The following is a 16,107-nucleotide window of genomic DNA, read 5'->3' on the forward strand; positions in this document are numbered from 1 at the left end:
ACTGCTCCATCTTTTCTCGCTAAAAGCATCACCCTCCCTGATCTTCCATCAGGTCTTTTCAGTATCCTCCCAGATGCTTTTTACTATCTCAAATATAATTTTTCTTTTCTAGGTGGCTGTGCAAACTCAGCCTATCCGCCATCCCATTGGAATTCTCTTCCCTCTGGACATATGTATCAGACCCACCTTTGCCATCTTCACATACACACTCAAAACCTGGCTGTTTCAGAAAGCATTTAACCATCATGCTTTCCTCTTTCTCTCTCTGACTTTCTCTCTTTTCTTTAGGCTCTTGGTGCTGTAAGGAGTTAGACCATCCGCATGGTGGGAATGCGCACACTTGGGCTTTTTGAAATGTTTAATTAAATGGAATGATGGTAGGCCAACCTCAGGAAAATGTGTGAGGCTAATCCACACACATTTTCCTATGCTCACACCACGACAAAAGCATAGACTTGTGTACGCTGGGCTGAACAACACCTAGAGGAGTGTCCGCCCTGTCATATTTATTCAGAATGTTACAGCCAAGGAATGGACAATGACATCTACAGGAAGGGTGAGGAGCAACCTCCCCCCTACCATGATCAGCATGATTAACTAACAAAGGCTCCAAGGATTCGCCCTGGTCTTTTGTTAGACCCTGCATCTTGTGGAAGCGATTAACATACCAAGAGAGGGTACTTCAAACAGGCCCAGACGGGCATGGCTGCAGAGGTTAACAAAGGAGACAGGAAGCCCAACAACCTTTCATATATAACTGTGTCAACCAGAAGCCAGCTCCTGCACTCAGTATCAATGATAGTGAACTGTCATGTCCGGGACTGCATATAGCAGTAGGCCACCCTGCAAGGGGGGAACCCATTCATAAGGTACGAGAATGTGGTTTGCAGGAGCCAGAGAGTCTGGTCTCACGGCAGCAGCAAAGGAGACATGCCACTTGAACAGGGCCCACATAGAGAGGACCATTAACCTGAGAGACTCTTTGAACACAACAGACAGGAAGATGGGTGGGATTTAGGAAAACAAGGTAGTGAGCCCAGACTCTTTCAGCTGAGAGAAAGCTTTCACCTATTTAGTTCTGGGGAACAATTTGTTCCTGTTTTCACCCCTTTACCTAGCACTCTGTTTATGACCTCACGCATCGAGGAGATTGTTGGTAGGGACCCCAGGATTGGTTCATTATGGTAGGCTTAGTCTACACCAATCACTGTGGCCCACTTGCCTTAAAAAGAGGGCCAATCCCCTCTTTTGGCAGATCATCTGAAGACTTCACACTAAGTAAGAAAGGAGAACTCACGCTTGGACCCTGGCTGAAGCTAAAGTCTGCATTACATCTTCTACCTGTGAAGGACGGCCAGAATAACCAAAGGGGGAACCAATATCTCTCCCCTAAACATCTTCCAGGGAGCAGAGGCAGATACAGAACTCATAGGACCCTCCAACCACTCCAGAACTGGCACCCAGTCAGCACACAGTGTGCCCTGCTAGGTTCTGCAGCAGGCTTCCTCGATAGAAACTGCAGAAGGTCTCTGAACCTACAACCAAGGACAAGGCAGCTGCCTGCAACACACTCCCCAGCTTTGGCCCATCTGCCTTCAAAGATGACACAAACCCTGTTGAAGGAGCTGATTGTGTTTTTCGAATCCACAACCTACGGCAATGCTGACCGTTGTCAAGCCGGAGTCGCTTAAAGATATCCGAGACGTCTGAACCAGTGCTTCAGAACCGCCGATCAGCACAGAGACAACGATTCATGACCCAGAGTGCATCCCTTTTCCTTCGTTAAAATTGTCTATCCTCTGCATTCCTTAACAGGGTGGGTTGTATTTTGCAGCGTGCTCGAACTGTCTGCTGTGATAATAATAATGTACATATTTTTATGTAAACTTGTCTGGACACTCCTTTTATCATTGGGTAATTTTATTTATGTTGACACTTGTAAAGCGTATCACACCCTGAGGCAGCTAGGTGCTGTTTTTTTTAAAGTAAAGCAAAAAAAGTTAAAAAGAATACATGAGTAGTAAGGTATAGGTTAACCATTCTGTTCAGACTCATGCATACGGTTAAACTGTGCTGGGGAGAGTAGATGTTTATTCGGTATTGTGATAGAGAAGTTCTTTAGCCACTCTTGTGTGAAAAGCTAGGTTTTTAAGTTTTACGGAAGGCCCAAATGGAAGATTCCAATCTTAATGAAGAGGGTAGAGCATTCCAGTGTTTGGCAGCTACTTCTGGGAAGCTGCTGCACCCTGTTTGAATCTGGGTCTGGTGAGTAAATGCAAATGTGTGGAGTGCACGGGTCTGTTGGATTGGGTTTTGGAGAATTTGTTGGCTAGGTACTTAGGGGCTGAGTTGGATAGACATTTGTGTGTTTTAGGGGCTGAGTTGGATACACATTTGTGTGTCAAGGAGAGGGTTTTGAATAGGATTTGATCGTGGACCGGCAACTGGTGCACATTACTTCTCATCATGCTAATGTTTTCTTTTTTGGGATGATAAGGGCTGCTCCTAGAGCATTATTTTGAATCACCTGAACTTTTTTGATATTGCAGCTGTTAGTACCTGCATAGAGGGCATTGCAGTAGTCTAATCTGGATAAGATAAGAGCTCTAGCCAGCGTATTACAGCTGTCTGATATCAGGAAAGTTCTACAGGCATTAATGAGCTTTGAAATGTAAGCTACTGCAGATGTCGGGGTGTTGACTTGTCTGGTTAAGGTGAGAGCTGAATTAAGGTAAATGGCCAATGTTTTTACTTCCTTGGAGACATTGATGGTGATGCCATCAATAACGAAAGATTTGAAGGAGTCGCAGTTTGTTTAGTCGGTTTTGTGAGCCTATGGGAAGTAATTCTGTTTTTTCATCATTCAAACAAAGAACATGTTGGGCCATCCAGGCCGGGATGGTTTGGTAAATTTAATTTAGTTATTTTGAGTCTGAGTCATATGTGCCTGTGATGGGTATGAGGATGTGGGTGTCGTCTGCATAGTTAGTGTAGGTGACAGCCAAGTCATCGAGAAGGTTCAATAGAGGTTTGGTGAAAATATTATAGAGTCTGAGGGAGACGCAGGAGCTTTGAGGAATTCCACAGGTGACTGGGGCTGGCAATGCTGCTGTGGTAGCTGAGAAGACCCTAGTAGTTCTGTTGGTTAGGAAGGACTGAATCCAATGTATGACTTTGGTTGAAAAGTGGGCCACCGAGAAGAGGTGTTTGCAGAGTATGTTGTGGTTCGCTAAGTCAAAGGCTGCTGATAGGTCTAGCAGAAGGAGGAGCGCTAAATTGCTGTTATCTTTGATCTCGTCCATTGATGTTATTAGATCCAGGAGGGCTGATTCAGTGCCATGCCCTGGACGGAAGCCAGATTGGTGAAGGCTTAGGAGGTTGTTGGCTTCCAGCTGGTTTTGGATTTGCAGATAAGATGCTTTGTACAATATTTTGAGGAGGAAAGGTAGTGTTTTTATAGGGCAGTAGTTTGTAGGGATGTTAGGGTCTAAGGTAGTTTTCTTCATTAAAGTAAAGTAATGATTGAATTTTTGCTGTGTTGCGACTAAAAAACGATCCATGACCTTGCAGAGATAAGCCTGCCATTCATCCACGTTACCAAAATGACCTTCTACTTGTAGAAGTTCTTGGTGATCGACAGGGTTGAGTTGGTTTCAGGGCTTTTTGCCGGCATCTGTGACAGAGTTCGAGATAGGAGTCAGGCTCAGGATCAGGAATCATGGTCTCAGTGCTGGTTGGTGGGTCTGAAGCACTGGTGGAGGCATCTGGGACAGCGTTAGTGACTGCGGCGTGACAACTGTCACCAGTACAGTCAGTTACAGCTCGATGAGCTCCGCTGGCTAGAAAATTGTCGTTTAAGGTGAACCCTGGTTGATGCTTGTTGATGCACTCCCCGAGGTTTCTTCACTGGGTTTCTGTCGTCCTTTAAGGTGGATGGCCCAATGCTGAGGAGAATGTTGCAGGCAACTGTCTTGTCATTGGTTCAGTTCAGAGACTCTCTGGCACTTCCCACCTAGGAAGGTTGCTTCCAGAGCCTAGCAGGGCATACTGTGTGCTGGCTGGGTACCAATTGTGGAGCTGCTGAAGGGTCCTTTGGATTCAGTATCTCCCTCCATTTCCTGGGAGATGTTTATGCTAGGCATCTTGTTTCCCTCGTTGGAAAACCTAGCCTTCTTTCACTGGCCGAAGCTGTAAGGCATAATGTACCTTCAGCCAGGGTCCAAATGAGTTCTTCTTGTTACTTCTTGCAAAGTCTTCAGATGATCTGCCAAAAGAAAGGCTCGACACTCTTTGAAAGCCAAATGGGCCCCGTTGATTGGTATAAGCCTACCTTTAATGAACCAAGCCTGCGTCCCCACCAAAAAACTCCTGTGTACATGTGATCATAACAAGAGTGCTTTGCAACAGAAAAGGTAAAGGGGTGAAAACATGTAATACTACCCATCTTCCTGGATCAATGGGTGTCTCTAGTTAATGGAGCTCTCTATGGTTCTTGATTAATGTGGCAGGTCTCCCTTGAAGCTGCGGCGGGACCAGATTTTTGGTCTCCACCAAACCGGATTCTTGTACCTTCTGAATGGGGTACACCTGCAGAGATGACTACTGTAAATACATAGTCCCCAGCATGACAGGTCACTGCACTTGATACTGAGAGGCAGCAGATGGCTTCAAGTTGACACAGTGCACATCAAAGGTTTTGGGGTTTTCCTGTCCTGTTAGTCCTGCGACCAGCCCTCCCATGGGCCTGTTTGAATTAACTCTGATTAGTATGCGAGACTGCCACCAGGAACTAACAAAGGAAAAGGTGGATCCATGGAGCCTTTGTTAGTTAACTAGGCTGGCCATGGCAGGAGGAAGGTTTTGCCTTCCCCCTTCTGAGATGCCTTGATGTACTCTTGGATGTCATATTCCAATTGAATATAACAGGGGGCATGGCACCTGTAGGCTGTGTCCACCGAGAGTAAACAGGTCTATGTGTATGTCGTGCGGTGAGCATAGGAATATTTGTGCAGGTTAGCCCCACACATTTTCTGGAGGTTGAACTACCATCATTCAATTTCATTTAAAATGTTTAAAAAAGCCCTGGCGAGCGCACACACATGGTGCAGATGGTCGAATTATGATATGATATGAATGGTATTTTATTTGTATCGTGCTCGTACTCAAGTGTTTCAGAGCGTGACAAGGCAAGGGAGGAGAACAGGGGAGATCAAAACAACAATCTTACTAGACCCAGTGACATTGAGATCGTGCAAGTGCAAGGGAAAGAGGAAAAGTGCATGGAAGGGGGAGAGTGGAAAGTGTAGAGCAGAGGATAAACAGAAAGATAATAATAAATACAAATAAAATATATAATGAAGCAATAAACAGGGGTATTGCAGCCAGCAAGTGGCAAGTGCTGTGTTTACGGCAGCAGAACTGGGTATGTCTGATAAGTGCATAAAAAGAAGAACATGGGAGGATGAGAGACTTTATGGGTACAGCTACTGTCCCCAGTGCAAGGGGTGGCCGGGAGACAGTGCAGAAGGGTAGCAGGGTGAGCAGGTAACTGGGCCGAGGGGACGGAGGGTGGCCAGATGCACAGTGCCAAGAGAGAGCAGATCAGCAAGGGAGAGGGGGAGCAAAGGCAGATGCAAAGAGGAAAGTCTTGAGGTGCTTCCGGAACCGGAGATGGTTCTCCTCAAGTTTTAGAGTGGCAGGGGGGCTGTTCCAGCGGGAGGCCCCGGCCGAAGACAGATATCTAACCCCGGCTCATTTCTTTGAGAAACGACTGGCCCTGAGGGAGTTAGAGGTAGAGGACTGAAGAGCTTTTGAGGGGAGGTATTTGTGAAGGGATAGCTGAAGGTATTTTGTAGCCAGGCCCCAGAAAGTCTTGTGGACAATGCAGGGGTTTTAAATGTAATCCTTGCATCCACTGGGAGCCAATGGAGAGATTTCAGAGCTGGAGAGATACAATCCCAGGGCTTGAAGTCAAGGACAAGTCTTGCAGTCCTGTTCTGGATAAGTTGCAGAGGGCAAAGAGTAGAGGCAGGTAGATTTAGAAAGAGGCTGTTACAATAGTCCAACCCAACGAGAACCAGAGCTTGGGAGATAGTGTGCTTCTGGGGGAAGGAGAGGAAGGAAGAGTGCCTCTGAGAAGGTGCAATAGGAAGTTTGACAGGTGAATTCCTCACAAGTTTGTTTTCCCATAATAGGCTTTTTTGTCTTTGCGTATTTCTGCATGATAGTGTTTGATCTGAGAGGCATAGGCAAGTCTGTTGGGAGTGTGTTGGTCTAAATGCCATCTACGCTGCAGAATATGGTTCAAGGTTTTCACTTTTTGAGAGATGGTGAGAATCATCTGGGTGAATGGCATTTTCTGTTTGAGTAAACTATGAGGGGTGAAAGGGAGCTGAATGCTTCAGATAGACAGTTATCAAAGTTAGAAATGGTGAACTGTGTGGGGGCAAGATAAAGGTTGTGTGGGAGTCCAGCACTATCTTGGCAAGGTCAGGATTCACTTTGATCTCTTTCCAGATTCGATATTCGATGGGTGGTCCAAAGAGACTACCAAAGGGGTGGGAGAGTCCTATGAGGATGGGTTGAATAAGATGTCAAAATGGTCTGACCATACTTGCGGGTGTGGTGGTAAGGTGGTGAGGTAGTGAGGGACTCTGAAGTTTGCATCTAAGGTGTGATCAGCAGAGTTGGTTCTGGCTGAGAATAGCAAGATTATTTGCAATGATTTGAGGTTATCCATTAGTGAGCAGATAATCTGATTACGGGTCATATCAAACCAAATTTTGAAGTCTCCTAATAGTTAGATGAGGGTGGGAGACAATGGTGGCTGCGATGGTGTCGCTGAGGGATTCAGCAAAGGTTCTATTGTATCCACGGGTCAATATATAAGCTTGAAGGAGTGTGTTCAGGTGGAGAAGAGCAGTAATTTGACTGGCACAGTTCTGGATGATTAGTTTGTATCCCAGTGGGAAGGCCTCATGTGCAATTGGGAGGCAAACTTGGGAAAAACATATTTTGGTGTTGAAAATGATGTCAGGAAACTCTGATGATTAGATTGTATATATTGCACTGATTTTTAGACAGATCTGGAATTGATGAGAATGCCTTTGAAGATACGTTTTATTTTAGGCTAGTGGCTCTAGGTGCTGGGTTGGATCTTGGTGTGGTGGAAGGTTATCTGCAAAGGTTTGAAGTGTAAAGAGAGGATGGTGATGGCACATGTGATATTGGAGTTTGTGCGGGGAAGGCTAGGGTGGTTGGAGAGGTCAGGAGGTTGCTTGGCAAGGTGGCTTGAAGAGTTGCTGGTGTATGCAAAGGTGGGAATGAGTTAACATTCAGGTTGCCGGGAAACCGTTGGTCCGGTGGAGAGTCTGTGATGTTAGTGGGAGGGGTAATGGCAATCAATTGATACTTTAGAGCTGGTGATCCAGTTGGTTGTGGGGAATCCGGAGACAATCTTCTTTTGGTCTGGCTGGTGAAGTGCTTTCCTTGTAAGTGTTGGGGGCTATTTCACAGGTTGAGGAGGGATTTCACTATGTTTGGGGTATACAGTAAATGGAGTGGGTGTAGATTTGTGTGTTCTTTTATCTTAGTGTGGGGTGGGGAGTTCAAGTCGGATGGTGTCGCAAGGGAAGGGAGGTATTTGTTCCTGTTTTTAGAGGGCGCTGTGATTAAGAGTAGGTAGATCAGATGAGTGGGGGTGGAGGCTAGAATTGATCACAAGGTGCCTAGTTATGTGTGGCCGAGGTACAGATGGGAAGGTCATGCTAGTTGGAGTGAGGGGGATGAGGTTTATGATAGGACAGTCCAGGTGGGTGGGGAATGGGGGGGACTGTTGGGATATGAGGGAGACAGTGGTTGTTCAACGTGGTGCGGGTTGGGGAATCATATATGTGTGGGTTGGTGTGGGCAGAGGCAGTTCCCTCACGAGTGATAGGTGCGGGGAGTGAGCAAAAGGTGCCAGAGGTTGAATGAGATGTAACAATATGAGTCTCACCTGTGGATTCTGAAGAATCCGTATGAGGTGTGTTGGGGCGGTATTCAACGAAAAATATTAGTATTTAAAATCCTGCATCACCCAAAGTTCTGCATTTTGGGACTACAAAAATCTCATATTGCAAAATACCGAATTGGGGGAGCAGGTGTTGCAGGGGTGTCCCCCGCTCCCTTAATTTGGTATTTTGGTCTGCAAGGGTCATGGGGGTATCCCCCACATACACAACATGTGTTGCGGGGGACACAAAAAAACTGCTAAAATCTCGAATTACAAAATGCGAAGCTACTGTGTTCGTTATTTTGTAGTCTGAGATTTTGGTTTTAGTGATATTAACGTACATCCTGTTGGGGCAGTCCCCCATGGTTGGCAGGCAGATTATTGTGGTAGTAGGGGTGGCGGGTTCAGAGCGGAAGTTGCAAATGGTGTTATATGTAGTTATGGTTTGAGATGGGGGAAATTATGCTACCTTTGATGAAAGGGTGTGGCCGGAGGGTGTAGGGAAGTGGAAGAGTGAGGGTAGGAGGCAGAGAGGGGAAGGGGCCCCTTGGGACATGGATGATAGTGAAGATGGGTGGGAGGGGATTGGTGAAAATGCAGGGGTGTTTAGGAAGACAATGAGGGGAGATAGTAAGGGTGGAATTGTAAGGTGTAAGTAGGGCAGTGGGGATTGAGACTGAGTGGAGAGGTCAGATGTTGATGTAATATTGTTGCTTGCAGTGGGCGGATATGGTTGGTGGGTTTGGGGTGGAATGGGTTGGAAGCATTTGACAGGAGAGGCGTGTGTTGGGTGTCCAATGAAGATAGAAGGGGTGTATGATGAAGGATGTTGGGTGTTTATCAAGAAAGGGAAGATGAGCGTGTGAACGGCTGTAAGAGGGTTTGGTCTGTGTGAAAGTAGGTTGTGAGAAAGTGAGGTGAGGAGGATGAGTGAGGGCAGGTATGGCTGTTAAGGGAGAGGTAGAATGTGCTATTAGTTGCATCTCTTGAATGGTTGGTGGGTGGAGAGGATGGACGAGTACGGACAGTGTCTGACTGAATGATCAGTGTGATTTCTACTGCACCATTTGTAGCCTCATATTATGGAGCTATTGTCCATTATTGGAGGCCAGATGATTAATAGATACTAGCTTTTTGTGGATTGGATGTAAGTCTCTATTCAGATTTGGAATCTCAAAGTGTTATAGACTGAAACCAGTGCTGCCCTCATATGGTCAAATTCAGAGGTAGCATAGACCGAACCAGTGCAGTTCCAGCGTGGTCATGTTCAGAAGTAGTATAGATTGAACCAGTGTAGCTTTAGTTTGACTGAATTCAAAAGCAGCAGAAAGCAAATCAGCACCGCCCTAGTGTGGCTACGTTCAAATCAGCGGAGGACCAGATCAGTGCAGTTCTTGTGCGGCTAAGTCCCAAAGCAGTTTTGATTGAACCAGTGCTGTGTAGTGTGGTTAATTTCGAAAGCAACAAAAAAAAACAAATCAGTACAGTTCTTGTGCTGCTAAGTTCCTATGTAGTATAGATTGAAACAGTGCAGCTTTAGTGAGGAAATTCAAAAGCAGCGGAAAACCAAATCAGTACAATTTCTGTGTGGCTGAATTCAAAAGTAGCAGATACACCAAAATAGTACAGTTCTTGTGTGACTAAATTCTAAAGCAGTGTAGATTGAACCAAGTTCTTTTTTATTCTTCGTGACTTCAAAAAGGAGCTTAGAACCAAAATCAGTACAATTCCTGCATGGCTAAATTCAAGAGCAGCAGACACACAATCCAGGATAGTTTCTTTGTGGCTAAATTTAGAAGTAGCAGACACCCAAATCAGTACAATTCTTGTGTGGCTGAGTTCTAAAGCAGAAGAAAACCAAACCAGTCAATGTCCTGTGTAGCTAAATTTAAAATCAGCAGAAGACCAACTCAGTACAGTTCTTTTGTGACTACGTTCTTAATCAGTATAGATTCAATCAGAGCAGATTTTAGTGTGGGCAAATTAGAAACACTGCGTATAGGCGCGTTATAAATGCCATATCATGTCATATCATTAAAAAGCATTGGAAAACCAAATCAGAACAATTCCTGCATGGCTAAATTCATGAGCAGTGTAAAGACCACATCAGTACAGTTCTTGTGTGGCTAAATTAAAAAGTAGCAGAATACTAAATAAGAACAATTCCTACATGGCTAGATTCAAGAGCAGCAGAACGACCAAATCAGTACAGTTCGTGTGTGGCTAAATGTAAAAGTAGCAGAAAATCAAATCAGTACAGTTTCTGTGTGGCCAAATGCAAAAGCAGCATTGACCGAACTACTCAGCCTTAGTGTGGCTAAATTCAAGAGCAGTAGATTTTAAAGTAGCAGAAAACCAAATCAGTACAATTCTTACATGACTAAATTCAAGAGCAGCGTAAAGACAATATTAGTACAGTACAAGAGCAGGGAAAATCCAAATTGGTACAGTTCTTGTGTGTCTAAATTTAAAAGTAGGAGAAAAACAAATCAGTTGGAGTTGTATAGTGATGTCCTGTACCTTCTTACTCCAGTCATCTGTGTTAGGGAGGGGGCTGCAGGGCAGGGCACCTGGTGAACAGGCCAACAGGAATCACGCTTGTCCACTGGAGGGTCCAGTAAGAGTGCAGTTTGGGTCTTGTGACCCCATCAACACCAATCAGGATTTGGGGAGAAGTGTCAGGTTGGAAACTTGGAATCTGGAGAGGGGTTGTTTTTTAAAATTGTTTAAAAAAATATATTAATTAAAATGAAGGTGAAGGGGTCATGTTAAAATCAATCAATAATTAAGGGGAAGGGTCAGGATAAAATGTATTCAAATTAAGGGGATGGGATTGTGTTAAAATAAATTATAAATGAAGGGGCATATTCGGGATAAAATTAATTGAATTTGAGGAGCAAGGGGTTGTGTTAACAGTAATAAAAAAATTAAGGGTAAGAGTAGGGAAAAATGCCTTGGGGGAGGCTGCAGGGCAGGGCACCAGGAGAACAGGCCAACAGGAATCACCCTTGTCCACTGAGAGTCCAGTAAGAGTGCAGTTTGAGTCTTGTGACCCCATCAACACCAATCAAGGGTTGGGGAGGGATCTCAGTTTGGGAAATTGGAAGATGGAGAGGGGTTGTTTTTTAATGCTTTTAAAAAAATATATTAATTAAAATGAAAGTGAAGGGGTCACGTTAAAATTAATTAATAATTAAGGGGAAGGGTCAAGATAAAATGTGTTAAAATTAAGGAGAGGGATTGTGTTAAAATAAATTAAAAATGGAGGGGCAGAGTAGGGATACAATGTATTGAAATTAAGGGGAAGGGGTCGTGTTCAAATTAATTAGAAATTAAGGGTAAGAGTATGGATAAAGTGAATTAACGTTAAGAGGAAGGGGTCGTGTTAAAATGTATTACAATTAAGGAGAAGCAGGCTTTGGGAGGCACAGGGACCGTTAATTTCATTGCAGTCCTACTGCAATTGACCTCTTGTGAAAGATGACGTCCGACTGCACTTCTAACCTTTGGGTTCCTCTGGTGGGTAAATTAGAAGTTGAGTTTATTTTCTTGTGTTGAAGAATTGCATGTTCATTTGCAGTGAGACTTCCAACATTAGGCCCATTGAGTATATCCGATAAACAAAGGCAGCTATTGGGTGGACATCACTTGAACTCCAAAGTGACCCCTATTTGGAGGGTCACACCGCCATTTTACACTCAATCTTAGTCTACAAATTACCAGCATGCTCACTTTGTTATCAGCATTCAAATTTAGAGCTGGCATGTAGCTATCTGCAAATTCACAGTTAGCTTCTGCCATTTGCAAATCGGAAAAGCTGCGGGTTTCCAGCTGCTTTAAGACAGCCAATGGACCTCTTTGTATAAAGAAAGTGACAGGCAGGGGAGAGAGCAGTGGCAGATTGAGATTCATCTGCCTGCCCCTGGCCATTAGGCACCTTATACTTCATATAGGCACTCAGCACCTTTGATATTTAGGACAAATTATAAATATGTCCAAGATCTGCCGCAACACAAATATTCTAGCTCCTCAGATATGAAGCATGGGGCAGCACTGTAACCATTAGCACCGTGCATGTGCATGGGGGGGTGCACAACACAATATGAGCACACAAACAAATTAAGAATGTCAAAAACTCTGTGTATTATTCTTTGAGAACTCAAAAAGATCACCAACACCCGTCCACCTTTAACTATTGTTGGTATAGTTAATATAACATGTATTGTTTTTATATATTGTATATGTTGTCAAGTAGTGGAATCTTTTGATTGAATGGTATGGTAACAATTGTATCTATCAATGTGAATTTGGAATACAAGATTACATAATTTAGATAATCTCAGTTGTCTGTTGAAAGCAGAATGCAAGTAATTACTGGACGAGCCTCTACAAATTTCTAGTAGGCGTTCTCAAGGAACAAATTCAGTAGCTCATCTAAAGGTAGAACAATATGTTGAGTCATTTTTTTATGATTTAGTAATACCAGGTTACCCATACAGTTCATTAGTGTGGTTCTTCATTTGATGTCCCTGCCAGTGTATGGTATTGCCGGGACACCCTGAGTAGAACATTGCTTTTGGCCATTGAGCAAGTGCACGAAAGCAGAGCCCATCTTCTGGTAATCACTCCATCGAGGCCCAGGGGTGGTATGTGAAGCTGGCCTTCATTTTAAGAATAGGTTATTGGGGGTGATGGTTGAGGCTTAGGAGAATCCCTATACAGGGAACAAGGCTTTGGAGGCACATTCACGTGTTTGTGTGACAGGTTTCATAATAGAGCACAAGACCGTATAAAAAACACTGATTGCCATGACTGATCTCACGGTTCCGCTGACATGAATAGCAACACCGGTGCTGGCTGCAGTGATGTGTGCTTCCCATCAAAAGGTTGGAAACCCAGAGATCAGTCTCTAAATGTTCCTAAAGATGAAAATGGGCAATATCTGGGAAGACTTGTTGGAATAACACGAAAATCTCACTAGGGTCTGAGAAGATGTCTTCATGAAGAACACTTCACCTTGCCTTAAAATCCTAGTCAAATTATGTAATAAACTATCAGAGGATTTCCTAATTCGAACCACTACATTAAACCCAATAAGAGAAGAATTAAGAAGAATTCCTCAAGTTGACTATGAAAAGTGAACTAAAGACAGCACTTTGATGACTCATGACTGTGTAGCACTAATGAGACAATGAGTAAACCTTTGTATTATTAAAGAAAACCTAAGAAAACGTTTGAAGAATAATTACTGACAAAAATTAGTTAAGTAATCATACCACTTCATGGTAACTGGTTGTGCAGCCCGCACCGCTGGCTTCACGGCCTTGGTCCACACTTTAGCCCTTTGATGATGGACACATCACACGTTTCAGTAGTATCTTCTCATGAGGTGAACAACATCTTCTGCCATGCTCAGCACTACAACAAGGAGCATGTGCTTTTGCTAGTATGGCGAATTTGATTTAAGAGCAAGCATTACTTAAAGACTCATCAGTGAAACAAACAAAAGGTAAAAAAAAGAAACAACACGAGGACGAATAAAAGGAAAAAACAGCAAAGAACACAACAAGAAAGAGCAAAAAAGCCAGTCGTAAAGGTTCCTTCTCAAATCTGAATGTTTTCCTTCACACAGTTGAAACACCTGAGCTCAGAAAATGATATTTGCTCACAATGACAAGCCTACACTGCATCGAATTCCTCAGCCTCCCCCTCATGCTGTTCTCCCTGGTGCAGGAAAACAAAAAAGCTATGCATATTGTTTGCCAATGTTCAGTTGTGCTCACTGTAATACATATTTCCACTGTTCTCACCCACCCTCTACATACCTCTGTGCTAACTGTCTTTTCCTCCCAGTTGAATCAAAACAGCTTAGAAATGACAGTTTACCCAAGATCACAAAGATATAGTGCATTGCTTTCCCAAATATCCTAGTGGTAACTGCTTCCCCCTTTTCCCCATAAATTGCAGAGTTCAGATAATTCGGTTTGTCCAAGATCACAAGGTTGTGCTCTTGTGAATCCCTCCACCTTCAGTTCTGACTGCTGTATTGATTGCATTCCTCACTATGGTTGGAACACAGGAGCAGGTAATGTACTATTGGCTGAAAATCATGTGAGTTTGCTACACCAGAACCTTTCACCTTTACGTGTGGATGGTTCTACGCCACACCCCGAATGGAATAGTGTGGCTCATAATGTACTGTTTTTCCAAGATCACACAGCTGATCAGCATTGAATCCTTGAAAATCTAATTGCTGACTGCTTTTCTCCCAACGGATAGAACAGGAGATCTAGCAACATACTTTCTCCAAGATGCCATTGCTGCACTGTAATAAGTTCATTTATGCTTCAGTGCTGACTGCAGCACTGTTTTCATCTAAATGAACAGAGTGCAAGGGATAAGACTACACTGGTCTCTAAGATTTCAGGAGTGCATTGAAACCCTCCATTGAATAGTGTGTCTTTTTCCTCCACTTGGTTTGAACACAATAACTCAGAATAAAATGTGTCCATGCTGTGTAAAGAATCCCTCAACCTACCAGTGCTGATTGCCGTCCTTTCATTCCCATGGAAATCCTGTGTTCAGAATAAATTGTTTGCCCACAATCAAAGGGTTGCACTGCAATGATGCACCCACCTTGCAATGCTGATTGTCTCCCTTGATTTGTTATGGAACCTGAAATGTGAGCATTTGTTATGTTTGCCCACGATCACAAGGATGCACTGCAACGGATGTCTTCATCTCCAAGTGCTGATTGCGTTCCATTTCTCCTCATCCGGCTCTAAATGGTCATCCAAGATCACAAGATGCTATGATGTAATTATGAATAACAGAACCTCTGCGACACTATCATCGTATTATGCTACATTTGAAATAACATATTATGTTAAATATGTTTTTAATATTTATTTTTGTCACAAAGATGTCAGGTCTGAGGGGTAAACCGTGACTGTCGTATTGGAGTATTCATGCTTTTGGCAGTTTTGCCAATTAATATTGCACAACATTGCAGTTTATTTTTGTCAATGACATGTTAAGTGACAACCTTATGTGACGCAGTATCATGATACCAGCATAACAAAATTAAAAAAACAAGCATTCGATGCAAATACACGTTTCGAATACTTGTTCAGCTTCAAATAATTTGTCTTTAATACACATTAGATGAAAACTAAAGAAAACGGTAACATATTTATCCTTCTCAGACACTTCAAATACAAAATGGCACTTTGTGTGTGTTCAGACTGGCGGCCTCATTACAGGTTTTGCCCCAAAGTCGACCTCTCAGCGTTATCCTTGAAAACAGTCCTTCAGGTCAAGGAAATGTAAAGTTGTATGAGCATCTTAATGTCACGTGACGCTCAACAATACTTCGAAAGTGCAAGCTGTATGTGTAGTCAAACAACTTGTTGTTGTAAATATCTTCCAGCTGGGCAAGTCCCAGATGTATCATATTGTGGCGTTTGTGATCTACAGACTTTCCTTGCATCTCAAAGGCACAAACTTAACGTGTTTGAGAACCAAGCTTCACATATTAAACACGTTTTCTTACTCCAAACCCAATACCACAGCAAATGCTTCCGTGACAGGCTCTTTAAGAGAAATGGCTCCTGTTGCTATCAAATCTGATCCATATTGGTTCCCTTTTACCCCTCTTATTTCAGGGGACATACTACCTCACCTTTGCTCGGAGATTATTAGAGCAGCTAGCAAAACACTTGACAAAGAAAACTACTGCAAGGACCGCACAAAGTAAGTACCCGGCAAGGGGGGAGGTGGCAGCCTCCCGGACAAAGGGTAGGCTCAGAAGAGGGGCAATTCCAGATGTAATCCCGTCGCTACGGGCCTACTCAGGGCTGGAGGCCACCATCTTCCTTGTCTGGGAACAAGGCAAGTGCTCCCCCTCGCCTTCCTACTACACACATTTCCCCACCCCACCCTTCTCCTTTTGGATCCTTTTCGGGAGCAGACGCGCTGGGAACGCTTCTGTCCCCAGCATGTCCGCTCCTGATCTGCGACACGCCTCCAATGCAGCCTTTTTATTAGTTTACTTTTTTCCTATTTTTTAATGCCCACCATTACTATTTGTAATCCCTTCTCCCATTCCATGGGGC

The sequence above is a fragment of the Ambystoma mexicanum genome, chromosome 2p (genome assembly GCF_040938575.1).
Source record: "Ambystoma mexicanum isolate Mex_15411 chromosome 2p, UKY_AmexF1_1, whole genome shotgun sequence".
In the NCBI taxonomy this organism is placed as follows: domain Eukaryota; kingdom Metazoa; phylum Chordata; class Amphibia; order Caudata; family Ambystomatidae; genus Ambystoma; species Ambystoma mexicanum.